General features: G+C 37.5%; 2 protein-coding genes across 2 annotated transcripts in view; one reads left to right on the top strand and one right to left on the bottom strand.

Annotated features, from left to right (window-relative positions):
* Positions 1-2,795, bottom strand: part of LOC145995115 (uncharacterized) — a 63,399-nt gene extending 60,604 nt beyond the window's left edge. The window contains exon 1 of the mRNA XM_083131651.1: positions 2,594-2,795. The gene's annotated coding sequence lies outside the window, so the exon portion shown is untranslated. The remainder of the gene's footprint in view (positions 1-2,593) is intronic.
* Positions 80-16,687, top strand: part of LOC145994956 (uncharacterized) — a 75,324-nt gene continuing 58,716 nt past the window's right edge. Inside the window, exon 1 of the mRNA XM_083131488.1 lies at positions 80-159. The gene's annotated coding sequence lies outside the window, so the exon portion shown is untranslated. The remainder of the gene's footprint in view (positions 160-16,687) is intronic.

The raw sequence follows: 16,687 nt of genomic DNA, 5'->3' as shown, positions 1-16,687 counted from the left end.
GTTCGCCCTGTCTTCCGATTCGGCGGCAAGAAAATGATGTAATTTCCCAAGGAAAATCATTGAAATTTCATGATAGGTTGTCGATGGGGTGAGTAAAAATAGTAAAAAATAGAAAGAAACGTGTCACCTCTGCCTTTCCACTGACTATTCTTGTACAAGGTATCAACTATCTATGACAGTTCCTTCAGTTTTGTAATTGTGTCAAGATGATGATCTTTCTTGTACTCCTGGCAACCTTGAGCGTGCCGATGCCTTGCAGCTTTTTCGGAACCCCACGAACCATGCACCTGTAGCCCCACACACCATTGACGGATAGCCCCACGAAAGATGCACGGATAGCCCCACAAACCAATTATAAATACACAAACCGGTAACAGTTCGTTATATATCGGAGATATTTTTCTTCAAATTTACAGGAGAAACTATTTACTGAAATCAGTTTCTGTAGCATTGTCGAAGTTCTTCGAGGTATTTTCTTTTGCGGAAACTGAAAACTTCACCATAGAATGCTGAAGAACAAGAAATAATCACTTTTTATGGAACTTGCATTTTCTGTAAAGTGACAACATTATGCCGTTGTTTCCATTATGTACCTGCAGATGGCGCGAGCGTCGAAAGTCACGCGGTCTCGCCAGTGTTTCCAAACGTGCCATTTTTTAAGAGATTTTTTTTTTTAACTATGCTTACCTAACCTTGCCAGAAATGGTCTGTGGGGCTATCGTGAATGGTTTTTGGGGCTATCGTGAATGGTTTTGGGGCTATTGTGAATGATTTTTGGGGCTATCGGTCAATGGTTCGTGGGGCTATCGTGAATAATTTTTGGGGCTATCAATCAATGGTTTGTGGGGCTATCGTGAATGCTTTTTTGGGGCTATCCGTCAATGGTTTGTGATGACATAATGAACACGAAAGTAGGCATTTTTCAGTTAGGAAGGTTGAAACACTGCATACCCACTCCAAATAGACAAAACACAAGCACTACACGCGATGATCCACAGCTGTGCGTGCCATATTGTATGTTCCGCAACGGAAGAAAGGAATCAAAAGAATTACACGTATTGTGAAAAATCGATGTTATTTTCGTGTAAAAAGCATAATGGCACCTTCAACTATGTTCCGCAATACACAATTCGTAAGTACGAACCATGACAACACAAAATATCTGATTGTAATGTGTCTCCAATATAACGAACTGTTACCCACAAACAATTCATAAATAGCACCACGAACCATGCACGCGTAGCCCCACACACCATTCACAGATAACCCCACAAACCATTCTAATAGCCTCACAAACCATGCACGGATAGCCCAACAAACCATTCATAAATAGCCCCACAAACCATGCACGCAAGGTTAGGTTAGGCAAACAGTTAAAATTGTCATGTTCTCGCAAAACAATGGCGAGTTTGGAAACACTGACAGGAGGTTACATCATAGAACGCACGGAACATTAGGTTCACGTAGTCGAACGTAATGGAGGAAAGAGCGTTTGTGCATCGGAAAGACATTAATGTCGAAAAAATTTACCAGCCGAATAAGTTGAACGAAGGGAGAAAACACTTCCACGAGCTTTCAAAAGTCTTCAGAAACTCAGTTCCGTAAGTAGTTTCTCCTATAAATTTGAAGAAATGTGATTTCCCTATACCATACGGTAAGACTGCAGAATATGGGCTGCTTAAGAGGAACGCGGTTCATAATTTTTTGGTAACGTTTTGTAGTTAGTAATCGGGAAAAGTAAGTTTTAAGGTGCGGAAAAAAAATGTTCTTTAAAAGAACCAGAAAAACGTGTCCAGGTCGGGTGGTATTGAAATCGTAGCAACGAAGGAAAAGGTATATTCCTGAACAAATCTAGTGAAAGCAAAAAATGCCTATGTTGTTAGGTAGCTAGGTTTAGTTCACTTAGTATAAATAATAATTAGTCATTGTATTTATGCTAATGAAACCTAACCTAACCTTGTAGGCATTCCTCGAAGAAATAATGAAAGAAACTGTGCGTAAACAATATGGACATGAACGAATGGAGAAATGCATTGCTTTTAGTAGCAGGAAAAACATTTTCATTGTATTTATGCTATTGGAACCCAACCTAACCTTGTAAGCATTCCTCGTCTGAAATAATGAAAGAAACTGTGCGTCTGTGGGTGGAATCCAGGCGACAAATCAACTTGAATGCCGCGAAATGAAGGGTCTCACTTATCGCACAACACTTCAGCACGTAAACAATATGGACGCGAACAAATGGAGAAATGCATTGCTTTTAGCAGCAGGAAAAACATTTTTTACGCGCAATAATATAATAGTAATTGTAAAAGAAACACCGGAAAATGGAAGAAGAAGGTACGTACTTTCAGGGGATATAAATTTTGTTAGTCTATTTAGAGGAAAAAAGCAGCCCATGTTCTGCAGTGAGACCTACCATACTGTTACCGGTGTAGGGAAAATACTATTGAAGTATTCAAATATATTCCCTTACTTCCCCATTAAAGTTGGCAAGCCTCAATTCAACATACAGCAGTAAGACCACAGTTTTACCATCAGACTGTTGAAATGATTATTACTCAATTCTGTAGTACATGTTAACATCACTTACAATTGGTGACTGACTGTTAATAATTATTTACTTGGAGCGTCTCTTTGTAGTCCTTCTAATTCACATATGTACGATTATGTCTTCTTTCACATCTCCAAAATGTTCGGTAATTTTCCAGGCTTTTCTTGTCTTCATAATAATTTACTTATTTTTTTTCACATGTACATTCATCTGTCAGTACATTTGAAAGTCATTTCTCGAATCAAAAGTGACAAAATAGAAAACCTTGAAAATAAATACTGTATTGTAGTGATGGGTCGTTCGTGAACGAGTCGTTCAAAAGTAACGACTCTCTCTTGTGAGCGGTGAACGACTCGTTCACCAGAATTGAACGACACGTTCAAAGAGTCGTATGTGTGCCACGACTCCTCCGCCCGCCAAGCAACTATTATTCCATTATTCCCTCTCATTTCCACGAATTTTGCGAGGAAGGCGCATGCGCAAGTGTATACTCGCCTGGCGGCCGGAATTTTTGAAAGAAAGCAAGTCGATTCCGCGGGCAGCAAATGGGGACTGGAGAGGAGAGGGAGGGGGGTCCTCTCTGTTCCTTTTCCCTACCCCTAGTTGAGTAAAGCTGGCTGAAACGTGCCGTGTACGATGAGAGGGGAAGGAGCATGTTCGCGAGTCGACTCTTTCCTTCGTTGAAAGAGTCGTGGCACACTTTAGCGACTCTTTGAACGAAGGAAAGAGTCGACTCGCGAGTGTTGTTTGCAGAGAGAGAGCGCGCAACCTCAGCCCATGACGGGCAGCGAAGAACAGCCAACAAATTTGTCCTGTAGTTTCAAGTTCGGCCAAACCATTAGCGCTAAAATTACAAGAAATTAAATGTTAGTAAAAATATTAGGGGAGTCTTGTAAAAATTTTGGGAAGGTGTTAGGCACAGACCTCTTGATTACAATATTCCGATTAGCCTATTTTGAGTTGTTATTGTTTAAGTCCACTTTATGTGCAGATAGGATAGTCGGGACTGGACCTACAGTTTAAAGTGGGATCCGAACCTCCACTTTGTATTGAACACGGTACCCCTTGATTACCGGCGACGTTATCACTACGCCATCGGGGAGACCCGATTAGCCTATTGGAGCATAAAAGTGGACTTATAACAATTTTTGCCAAGCAGACCATTTTAATACATGACAGCGTTAACCACTATGCTATTAGGGTGAATCAGAAAAGGGGGGCAGTAATTTATAATTTGCAACACAAAATACTTAGTGTGGAAAGCGATTGTTACTTTTAATTATTTTCTAAAGCGCCGGCCTCCATGGTGGAGTGGTTAGTACACCTCATTACTCATCCTGATCTTCGCGATTACCCAAAAAAGTGACAGAAAAGCGAAGTAAAATAAACCAAATCAATCAACCAATCATTATTTTCTAAAGCAAGATCAAAGACAATAAACACCTTTTGTTTTCTGTTACTCCAAATCCAAAAATGACGTAATACAAGCAGCAAGCACAAGTTCAAATGATAAACCTTTAGTGAAAATAACAAACATGTATTAAAACAAAAATTATAACTTACAATTTTTTATATTCAGTTAAGAATTACCTAATAGAACAAACCACATGATAATGAGTTAATTATAAGTGGACTCGTGAAATGAAGGTCTTTTTATATTTGAATACTACATTATGTTCTGTTTTTCTGATTTTTTTAATAAAGAACCTGAGAGACAAACACACGCAGTTATACACAATTTCTTATAATCCGATCTATAATGGATATTCAATTTGTTATAACATTAATTTAATATATTTTGTGTAATACAAGGAACAAATTTTAAATTTACCGGGGAACGGTAGGGATTTCCCCTCTAACGATCATATCATGCAATTTCCCAATACAATCGCTCTCTCTTTCTCTCTGTATGCATGTGTACATACATATACTTACATATTATACACGTGAGATTAGAAGATTAAAATTTAAATCACATTGGAATGATAACGTTATTAGAGACGAATCACAAATTTACACCAATAGAAACACAGCATTATATACAAAATAAAAGTAAAACACAAATGAAAAGCAAAGACAAATATGAAAATTCAGTGCGCAAAATCATTGCAAGACAAAAATGCAATCAATAAAATTAATATTGACAAAACTAACTCAAGTATTCTATAATGTATGCCGGCGTGGTTAGCACATCAAGGGTCTCGAGAAATATAGTTTAAGGGATGTAAGAGATGATCCTTCCACGTAGTACACCCAAATGTCAACCTCACTTCCACATAGTACACCCTGGACTGCATTTTGCAGACTAACGAGGCTCTGGCGTCTATACCTACGGCCAGTATAATTTTCGTAGGAATGTGTGTGTGTGTTGTCCTGTGTTTTGTCCTTATGTGTGCTGAGTGCCTTTACAGCCTCAGCTTTTAACCGGTCAGATTATTTTAATATTTTAGTTACTACAGGACATTACAGTTATGTTATTTTAGTTCTGGTAAGGGGCTGGATCCCGTATAAATGAAGGGTGCAAAATAGCCTAAGTGACGCACACAAAATTTTAAATTCATATTCAATCATAGCCTTTAGTATAAAACAGAGATGTGATGGGGAGGGCCAGCCACCGTGGTGGAGTGGTTAGCACATCGCGGCACGAGGGCAGGGAGTCCTGAGGCCGATATTCGGTGGAAACACGTAGCGGCTCGGGATACCACTTTTGCCCAGACTTTGCTCTTCTGCCACTTTGGCTAATCGCGAACATGAAAATCAGTGATGATATAATGAAATTGATGAAGTGACACTCAATTCCGAGATTCCTCTTAGCGCACTGTTCTAACCACTCCTCCACAGAGGCGACTGAAATTGTTGGAAGTGAATCAGTTTCACAAGTAGCAGGACATTACAAAATCGCAATGAAAACAGGGCCAACCCTTCCAAAGTTGGTGAGATTATGAGAGACACTCTGTGTAAAATGTACTGTCCGAGAATCTCGTCTCATTGGAGTAACGATACCGATTTATGCTTTGAAATCGATAAGCGAACAAGACCAGACAGGTGTTTTTAACTTGAAATCAAATCGCGAACAAGATATGCATTCTCATTCACGAGTTGAAACGATGTGCCAAGTCATCTTGTCTCACCACGATACTCGATCGAGTTGCTCTTCCGCTTCGTGCACATGTAAACCTTTTAAGTTACACGTTCAATTTTATTTATCCAAGAAAACAAATCTGTTAACATGAGAATGAACAGAAGAAATAAGCTTCTAGTTATTTTCCCATTAAGGAACAAACAAATTTTAAAATGCTATAATTTCTTATAAATTAGCATGGAGTAATTATATTTTATAATTTATTAATTCAATTTTAATATTTTAACTGCCTAACACGCTTTGTTGTATTTCATGCATCTTTTATACCTAATTACTTAGTTTTGACAGCGAGGATGAATGAATTTTACGTACAGATAAGCTAATCGGGACTGGATCTACAGTTTAAAGTGGGATCCACCAGGTATCGTTACAAGGCAACGACGGAGGATGGATGGTGATTAGAGTAATTGACAAGAGGTTAAATACAGATTACCACTCATCTCTGGGCTGGGGTTCGAACCCGGAACTTTCGGTGTCAATAGGCTTACTTTGAGGAGGGCGACACCACTTATCTGTCACTCCAAGATTATTTCAAGCTGGCCAACATAGAAACCAAGAAACAAAGAACATGCACCATGGAGTATGTTTTATTTATGTTATTCAGCCATCCTTTCATTCCTTGTTAAATCCTGGTAAGGAAATCGCTTCCTGTCTCGGATTCGATCCTCGGTGGAGGCACCTTGCCCAGTGATTTAGACCCCAGTTTAAAATGTAGCTTCAATCCCGATTAGAATATCTGAGCATAAAGTGAACTTTAAACATTGTCTGACAAAATCGTTTTCATATGACGTGAAATATTTCATTAACATTAACGTGTAAATATTTTACTAATGAAAACAGCATTAAAGAATAAATATAGAAGTTTAATCATAAATCTCATCGTACATGATACTGCAAAAAAGCTTTTATTGAATGACTGCAGAATTAGGAACAACTATATACGTAAGATGGACATGGGTCATGTTCACGAGTGATATAAACAGCTGTTGGCCATCTGCGGTGAGCCTACGTGTTAAGGTGTTTTACTAGTAGAAAGCAACATTAAAAAAAATACATACGTATAATTTGGCCCGCTTTATAGAAATTCGATCATACATTATGATATTGGCAGAAACATATATTGAATGACTGTAGAACAACAAAAAGCTATGGACATAGATATGGGATGGACATGGATAATGTTCAAGAGCGATATATATTTCTTAAACACAGCTGTTAGCCATCCGCGGAGAGCGAACGGGTGGATCCTACCTTAAACTGTAGATCCAGTCTGCTGGCGAGACTGCCGCACCCGCGCCTTGTGTAAGAGAACTCGCGACTCGCGAGCGAACGGTGAGTGACGAGAAGAGTCGCTAAGGCGAGCGAGTCGTTAAGGTGCTTAATGACTCTTCGTGCCGACTCGCGAGTCGTGAACGATGAGGGAGGAGAAGAGTCGCTAAGGCGAGCGAGTCGTTAAGGTGCTTAATGACTCTTCGTGCCGACTCGCGAGTCGTGAACGAATGATGGGGAAAGAGTCGTGGGACTGTGCTGTGACTCTTCGTGCTGTTTCAAGAGTCGTGAACGAGCGATGCTCGTGGAAATGCAAGCATGTGTCGCAGCGCAGATCTGGAGTGCATTTTGTTGCGATATTAAAACCAGTGATCGAATGCAAAAAAGGAAGAATATGTAATGCACGTTATTACTAATTAAAGGTTGATATAATTATATAGCATTTCTGTGTATGCTATCGTACTGCATAATTTGCATTATCCGCAGTATGAAATGTAAACTGAAACAAGATACAAATATAGAAAATCTCACTCATGAGACAGAGTAATGAAAACAAGTATGTGCAATAAATTTTGTTTGTGTGTGTGTGTTTACTGTTTACACATATATGTATATCCACACATACAGAATCGTATTTGTATTTTTCTTATTTTATGCCGCTTTTCTTCAAATTTTAAGTAATCGCGACGATGAGGATGATGCGTGATGATATAGATGAAGGGACACTCGTAAAGAATATCCTTGCCCAGACCGGGACTAGAACCCGGGAACTTCTGTGGCAAGATCAAATGTCGATTACTTCAGAATCTTGGCCATCTAGTCGGCTACACGCACACACACATGCACAAAAATGCAATACAATTTATTAATCTTGAAGGACGTACGTTGTGTTCGTTTACTTAAATACAATCATCTGCTTCAACACCTCCTACCCCCTTCACCCTCTTCAGGCATGTGTTTCGAGAAAAAGAAGCTTGGCGACTCTTTTGAACGACTCATTTGAACGACTCTTCTCAGTGAGCGAGCGCTCATGAGTCGACTCGCACAAATGAACGGCTTGAACCCATCACTACTGTATTGTCATTTGTTTTGGTTCTTGCCCTTGGTACAGGAAATATATGCAGATCCCCGATAGAATGAGTGTTTCACAAATTGTCCTCTCCTGTAATTAAAAATAAATATATATATAATTTGCCTTTCAGGGAAAATTTGATTATGCTTGATTAACTACTTTTGCACGAAATAAATCTCACACTACCCCTATTTAACATATAACTCTTTAATGGAACTGAGATAATTCCAACACCTGGAATGTCATTAATGATAAATTCTACATTGCAAACGTAGGTCATGAACGTCACTTCCGGCGCTGCCGCCATAGTTTCCTGTACCGTGAACAAACGTAAACAAAACACAATCCTTATGTTCACAATGAGTGAAAAATCTTTGTTTTGTGAGTTTTATTCAAAGAACGACTTTCAAATGTAACACAGCTTAATCTACGCGTGAAAGAAAACGCAGACGTTAACAAGATAGCCCCAACAATTACAGGCTAAAGAAGTGAAGTCAAAGAAAAAATCTTTGTTTTGCCGTTTCAAATGTACACAGAGCTTAATCTACGCGTGGAAAAGAACTCAAATATTAACATGATAACCCCAACAATTACGCTTAAGAAGTGAAAAAATCGGTACTACTTTACTATACCCGAGACACCTGGGAATGATTTCTCTCGCACTTTTTTACATTGTTAACGTACTATTCTGCATTCCGGAACACTTATTTAGGTGAAATAATTTAATTTGTTAGGAAAGTAATGTATATTTCTTACATTTACGAGTACTTACTGTTCTTGTTTATTTCCACACACAACATGGCGATAGCTTACCGTTGATCGTTCCTTGAGCCAGAAAAACCATTGACGTTAGCCCAAAAATTCACGATAGCCCCAAGAACCATCACGGGGACGAGGTATGCCTACTAGGTTAGGTTAGGCCTGTTAGGTTTGGTTCCATATTAAAATTTCAGTAACCACCAAACGTCTCTAATTCCCTTATTTTCGTATTTTTCACATTGATACTTACGTATTCTGCATTCCTAAGGGTTCTTCAAGTTCGCGTTTCGTTTTTTGCACGCAAATAATCTCAATTTTCGAAATATCGAGTATTTTTATTTTGTTCGCTTTCGCTTGCGTTACACGCGATATGGCGGAGAAATCTTGACTAGCGTAGTCCATGATCAATGGTTATGCAGTGTTGCAACCTTCTTCATAGAAAAATGCCTACTTTCGTGTTACTGATTTTGTATTTTTTTCCAGGTTCGAAAACCCCACGAACCATGCACGGCAAGTTTAGGTTAGGTTCTGTTAGGTTAGGCAAACATAGTTAAATTTGTTTTTAAAAATTAGAATTTTTTTTTCGGGTTTGAAAACCTCACGAACCATGCACGGACAGCCCCACGAACCATTCATAAATAGCCGCACAAACCATTCACGGATAGCCCAACGAAACATTCATAAATAGCCCCATGAACCATTCACGGATCGACGAACCATTCATAAATAGCCCCACGAACCATTCACGGATAGCCCCACAAATCATTCATAAATGGTAGTGATTGCTGCCACACCAGTTTTAAGCTATCTGATTGGTTGACGCGAGCTCGTTGCTCATTGGTGGACGCATGAATGACGTACTACCTTGAAATGAATCTTTGTGGAAGAGTAAATGAATCTTTGATCTTTACTTGCGTCTTTTGTTTGTTGTAAGAACTAAGAAACAACAAGTAAATATCTTTCTCCACGTTGTGTGGTGTAGAGAATATAATTTTACACCAAGAATTCACGATCCTTCAGGAACAAATAGCATAAAATACTTGCTGGAATTACAATATAAGTGAGTAATACTATTATTTTTTGTATTATATATACTTTTTTGTGTGTAAAGACCACTGGCTGCTATCTACGGGCTGCAGTTCATTTTCACTTTTTATGTGTGGGAATATTTGATTAATGTTATTAGACGTGATATATAATCATGGGGCGCATTGTAAGGATAAGCATGTGTGCAAGTTTTGAAATGATGGTTAATTATTGTTCATAATTTGTAGGAAGTGAATATGTAGTTTGCTGTTGCAGGCAGCTGGACGAGTGTTTCTGGGGAGGGGGAGAGGACTGATTTATTTGAGGGAAAACTATTTTTACGTGCCAATTTATGATGGGCTTTATTCCGCAAGATTTTTATATCTTGAAAATACATTGGCAGCATTTTTATTGTTCCACAGCTTTCGTTTATCTCTAGTCCGTCCAAGTTCCCTTTGTTTTTACATGGTTCGTTTCGATTTACGTCTTTCCCAAAAAAAGGATTGTTTCTCTGAACCTCCTGTAATCCAAGTTAGTAATATTAATAATTTCGGTACTACTTTACTATACCAGAGACACCTATCAATGATTTATTTCGCAATTTTTTAGATTGCTAACGTACTATTCTGCATTGCGGAACATTTATTTAGGTGAAATAATGGATTTCTAACGAAAATAATGTATATTTCTTACGGTAACACTTTACTATACCTGAGACAGTTTTCTTCAAATTTACAGGAGAAACTACTTATGAAAATAATTTTCAGTAGCGTTGTTGATGTTCGGGAATGTAGTTTTGATCCATTTTAATGCGAATGCATGTGGTTTTCTACGTAAATCTATTTCCGACGCGCTATTGCTGCTGCCGTCATTTGCTTTCTGCAAGAGAGCACAAAGTTCCATGTGTTTGATGACGTAAACACCGTAGTCATTGTTTCAACCCACGCCGTCTTTTCGCTATAATATGATGTGCCTTTGTCCGTATATGCTAAATTGAATGAAGGGAGTGCTAATGGAACCTAACCCAACAGGCCTAACCTAACCTAGTAGGCATACCTTGTCCCCTTGATGGTTCGTGGGGCTATCGTGAATTTTTGGGCTAACGTCAATGGTTTTTGGGGCTAAACGTGGATGGTTTTTGGGGCTAACGTCAATGGTTTAATAATTACTCTTTATGTCGAAAATTGAAATATCGTGAAGTGTTTTTAATTTTTTTTTTAATTTAGGTATTTTTCGGTGAACAAGGATACAACACTGCATGCACACTCCAAATCGATAAAACACTGGCACAACGTGCGATGAACAGGTAAGCTATCGCAATATTGTATGGAAATAAGGAAGAACAGTAAGTACTCGTAAATGTAAGAAATATGCATTATTTTCGTTAGAAATTCATTATTTCACCTAAATAAATGTTCCCGAATGCGGAATAGTACGTTAGTAATGTAAAAAAGTGTGAAATAAATCATTGGCAGGTGTCTCAGGTATAGTAAAGTAGTACTGAAAATTTTACTGGCTTTTGCTTAATTTATAAAGTAAATTCACAGCACAATAATTATGCACTTATTATGAAATAATTTTGATCTTGATCATGCATTAATTTAAATTGTTTAAACATATGTCATGTAAAATTTAGATGTGGATAAAAATTGTATCTTACAGCAGGTTTTATTTACACATTGTATACTTATGGCATAGTGTAGATAGAGCACATATTATCTGTTATTACAAAACAGTACACTGTACTGACACGAACACATGTAAACATTTAGTTTGTTATGATTGTGTTCATTACCATGTGCAAGGTATATTTTTTATTTTTCTCAGGTTCCAAGTTCATTCAGGCTTCCCTAGGATCCAGGCTCAGGAGCATTAATGCATGCAAGGCATGGTATGGGATTTGTGCTTGGGAAGTGTGTTGTACATAAAACTTCTCAGTTCAAATCCTGTATCAGCCAGCACAAAACATCTTTCGATGCTCGTAAAATATTAGGGATATCAGCATATCATTATTATAAACAAGAAAAACTTAACACTACTTATTTTTTAATGGTTAAAAATGTGTGGTAACAATTATTGTAAAACAACGTAACTTTCAAAATAGTTAATACATGAGAGGAAATTGCATTAGAACATGACTTCTTTAAAATTAAGTTGTTGCACCAAAGTGTAAAGAGGTTAGCAAAGTATGCTATGATGCCAGGAGTTAAGGGTTCAAATCCTTGCCAGGACATGGATGTTATTGTGAGTGTCCTTTCGTCAATTTAAACATCTCATTCCTCATCCTAATCTTCATGATTAGCCAAAAGTGTCAGAAGAACAATGTAATCAATCAATCAATAAATAGGTAAAGAATATGTGAACGTAGCATTTTTATTTTAAATCTATAATTCCATATGGTTCTTTCATTATTGTGTGATTTCTAATCCAAATGGGTTAAAAATGTCAATATTTCTTTTTTTTATCTACAGGAATACATGGTATATTCTGATGTGTGCTACTTCTAATCATTTCTTGACATTATCATGGGATGAAATTTCTGTTAATTGGAGGGGTAAGCAAATGTGACGCAAGTGGTTGTTTTATACACAGATAATACCTGAGCAGCTTGGTGTTACGTGCTAAAAGCATCAAACCTACTTGCATATGCATCTGAAAATGTTAGACTGGTTAAGTTTGATTTATTTTTCCTCTCAGATGCAAGTGTGAGTAGGTTAGGTACGTCAGGGTTTATGCTTTTAGCATACTTCAAGTTGCTGTCGCTAGCTGCTCATAGGTAATGCATTTTTTTTTATTTTGCCAGGTGGTGGCAGTACTAGTCCATCTTCTTGGCAACAGGCAATGAATGACTGTCTGCTAAGAAATCCATACATAACATGGGACATGAAAATCGTTTTGAAAGAAGTCGCAAATAGGCCTGTCTTTTATGTTTCCATAGTATGTGCATTCAGTCAGAAATCAAATTCATATGTACAAATGTAGCATGTAAAATGAAAATATTTTATTTATCAATTAGAAGTTGGGCCAAGTTCAAGGCATGAACAATTTTTTAGCACAAAATCATTCAAAAGTGTATTCTAATAATTATTGACATTTGTAATCCGTGAACCTTTAATTTTCGTTAGTGATTCCAATGCTTCACTTTCTACTTTGCTGGGTTCAATAACCAGTGAAGGTACATAGTGTTTCAGATCCTACTAAACTAGAGCATTAGCTGAAAATTTCTATTTAGAACTGCTATCAACTGTACTCTATTGTTTTCTTGGAAATCTACTGAAACTGAGTGGTTTCCTACCAAACACCTACAGTAGACCTAATGTACAGCCAAGAGCATAAATAATAGTAGGCGAATATGATCATTGCTATTTTCATTTTGGTAAAAGTTTGGTATATCGGAGACACATTAAAATTGGATATTTTGTGTTTCGCATGGTTCGTACTTACCTATTGTGTATTGCGGAACATAGTTCAAGGTGCCATTATGCTTTTTACACGAAAACAACCAAAATTTTTCACATTTACAGTGATTTTTTTTTATTCCTTTCTTAGCTTCCGTGAGGCACAATATGGCGGACACATTTTGACTCGTGTTGTGGGAATGCAGTGTTTCGAACCTTCTTCACCAAAAAATACGTACTGTGGTGTTTGTCACATGTGCAAATTGTACATTATGCACACGTAGATGACGGATAGCCCCACGAACCATTTCCGATACGGTTAGGTTTGGTTAGGCAAGTATAGTGAAAAAAGGGGGTTTGGATACACTGACAGTGGACAGTGAAACCAATCGCAATTGTGCATCGGTGAGATATTCCCCTGAAAAATACATGATTTCCCGGTCAAATATATTCCACGATGAAAGAAAACACCTCAACGAATGTTGGAAACCTTGTAGAAACTCATTTCCGTAAGTAGTTTCTTCTGTAAAATTGAAGAAATGTGTCTCTGATATACTGAACTTTTACCTTCATTTTTTTTAATATTCCACATCATATGTTGCTTTAAAGAATGGAATTTTGTTGAAGTGAAGCACATATTCTAACATTTTCATTTAAATTTCACATTGTGTTTTTTACAGACCAAATGAAAACTGTGATGGATAACTCATCTACCATTTCTTTAACATATTGGCTGTAAATATAAATTGACATACATGGGCCTCCCCGATGGCGCAGTGGTAGCGTTGTCGCCTTGTAATCAAGGAGTCCCAGGTTCGATACCCGGTGGAGGCACAAGTGGTTCGGATCCCACTTTAAACTGTAGGTCCAGTCCCAATTAGCCTTACTGTGCATAAAGTGGACTTAAAACAACAAATCAACCATAAATTGATATTCCCCCTGATAAACTATTTGTTTTCATATTTACTTGAAAAATCTAAACACAGTAGATGTTTCAAACCACCCATCGACCTACTGGAAAAAGTAACAGAATTTTGAGCAGGGCTATTTGTGCATACAATGTAGTAAGACGAAACACTTTGCATGAAACTTGCAACAACGTTATTCTTATCTTCAGGGGTTTGAACTCAATTTCCAGTTGGAAGGGGGGTTAAGAAAATTTGAAGCCGAACAACTAAAAATGAGACATTTGTAAAAGAAGAAAATTGAGTTTTCACGAAATATTCTATGGGTGGATAAATTAATGCTTTCTTACTCCCTGCAATATAGATAATAATGGCAGATAAGGATCTGTTGTTAGTGACCCTCGAGGTCTAAACACACCCGCTGTACCAGATATGATATTTTTTAAAAATTTAAAATTATTGGGTGCGTCAGCACTAAGGCTATTTTGCACCCGTAACACAATACGAGGTCCAGCCCCTTACCATAACTGTAATGCCATGTTGTAACTAAAATCTTGAAAATTTTCCTACCGGTTGAAAGCTGAGGCTGTAAAGGGGCACTCAGCACATAAGGGCAAAAAACAGGACAATACACACAAAGTCGCCAGAGCCTCGTTCGTCTGCAAAATGTCATCCAGGGTGTACTGCGTGGAAATGAGGTTGACTTTTGGGCACCTACATGGAAGGTATCTTACACCCATATGATTTTATTATTATTATTATTATTATTAGAGCCCGGAAGTTTGGCAAAATGCTTCTTTTTATCTACTGCATATATTGATAAAATTTTTCCGGATATACGTTTTTTATGTTGTTTCGAATGCTTTAGAAGCCTTTTCATTTTGCCTATTTGGGACCCCACTGCCTATTTTTAATTATAATGCCTTTTTTTGCCTTTTTCAATGAAATTTGACCATTTTTTTAAAAAAAATGTGTATATAAATTATTTTTCTCCCAAAAAACGTTGTTGTCATTTATTTTTCTTCCATTTATTATGTGAATAATTTTCGCCTTATTTAAGTAATATTGAACTCACGCATGTTTCAACATTGCTGAAGAAGAAAAGTGTGAGAAAAAAGTTGGTGGAAAGATGATCTGGATTTCAATAGATGAAAGTACTGACGCTATGGGACGCTACATAGCCAACGTCATCATAGGAACTATGGAACCAACATGCGGAGAATCCTCGTCATTTCTTCATGTCAGAACAACTAGAGAGAGCCAATGGTTCGTCAATAGCTCAGTTATCTCAAATTCCCTACTTCTGCTCTGGCCAGATGGTGTACATCATGATGACGTGTTACTTTTTATCAATGATGCAGCTCCCTATATGAAGAAGGCTGCCATAGCATTGAAAATTCTCTTCCCGAACATGATTCATATCACATGTGTAGCCCACGCAATGCACAGAATCGCCGTAGAAGTTAGTGTGTTGCACCCAGAAGTGGACAGGTAGATTTCGAACACAAAGAAGATATTTCTGAAATCTCCCTCTGGAACCCAAAAATTTCAGGAAGTTGCGCCTGAGCTTAGTTTACCTCCGCAACCAGTCTTGACGAGATGGAGAACCTGGATATCAGCAGCTATATATTATGCTAACAACCTTGAAAAAATCAGTGAGGTGATCGATGCTCTTCCAGAAAATGAAGTGGCTTCAATTCGTGAAGTGAAAAAACTCCTGTGCTATTCAGAACTGAACAATGAACTGTCATTTATTTTTTTCACATCATGGTGCATTGCCAGAGACAATTACAAAGCTAGAAAAAAGAGGTGAGAGACTTATAGCATCCATGAAAATCTTCAAGGAATCTATGCAGCAGATGATGGAAGTGCCAGGAGAAAAGGGGTCAGCTGTTGCAGAAAAGTGCAAATGGGTAGTGAGTGCAAATGAGGACTTGAAACAATTGAAAACAATTTGTGATATTCTAAAAGGTGAAAATGCTGTTACCGAAATGAGTCCAGCTACATTAGCTTGTTTTATGTATGCTCCAATAACTTCTGTCGAAGTAGAAAGATCTTTTTCTATTATGAAAAACATTCTCTCTGACAGACGACTATCAGTGAATGTTGAGAACTTGAAAAAACACCTTGTAGTTATGTGCAATCAAGACGAAGAAAATTGAAATGCTCTTCCCAATGTAGATTTTAACATTTTGCCAGAAATTATAGATAAAAGTAAGTCACTTCCAAATGTGCCTTTTTCGGTTTATTTTGCCTTTTTTTTTCATTTTTAGTGCCTATTTTCCACATTATAAATGCCTTTTTGCCTGCCTATTTTAACGAAAATAAATGCCTGAACTTCCGGGCTCTAATTATTATACATATGTATATATTACCAAAAGTATTACTTTTATTTTATTGCATATCCAACCTCAGCTTTTCTTGCATTTTTGATTACAGCATATCTTCTGTATTTTTAATTTCAATCTGAGGTATATTTCATTCTCAAGCCAAGTACCTCAAATTCTGAATCCAAGGTTAACAAAATTATTTGTACACACTGATTCATGTAATAGATAATCT

This window comes from Lepisma saccharinum, chromosome 11 (assembly GCF_977018435.1).
Source record: "Lepisma saccharinum chromosome 11, izLepSacc3.1, whole genome shotgun sequence".
NCBI lineage: Eukaryota > Metazoa > Arthropoda > Insecta > Zygentoma > Lepismatidae > Lepisma > Lepisma saccharinum.
This window is presented reverse-complemented; position numbering and strand designations above follow the sequence as displayed.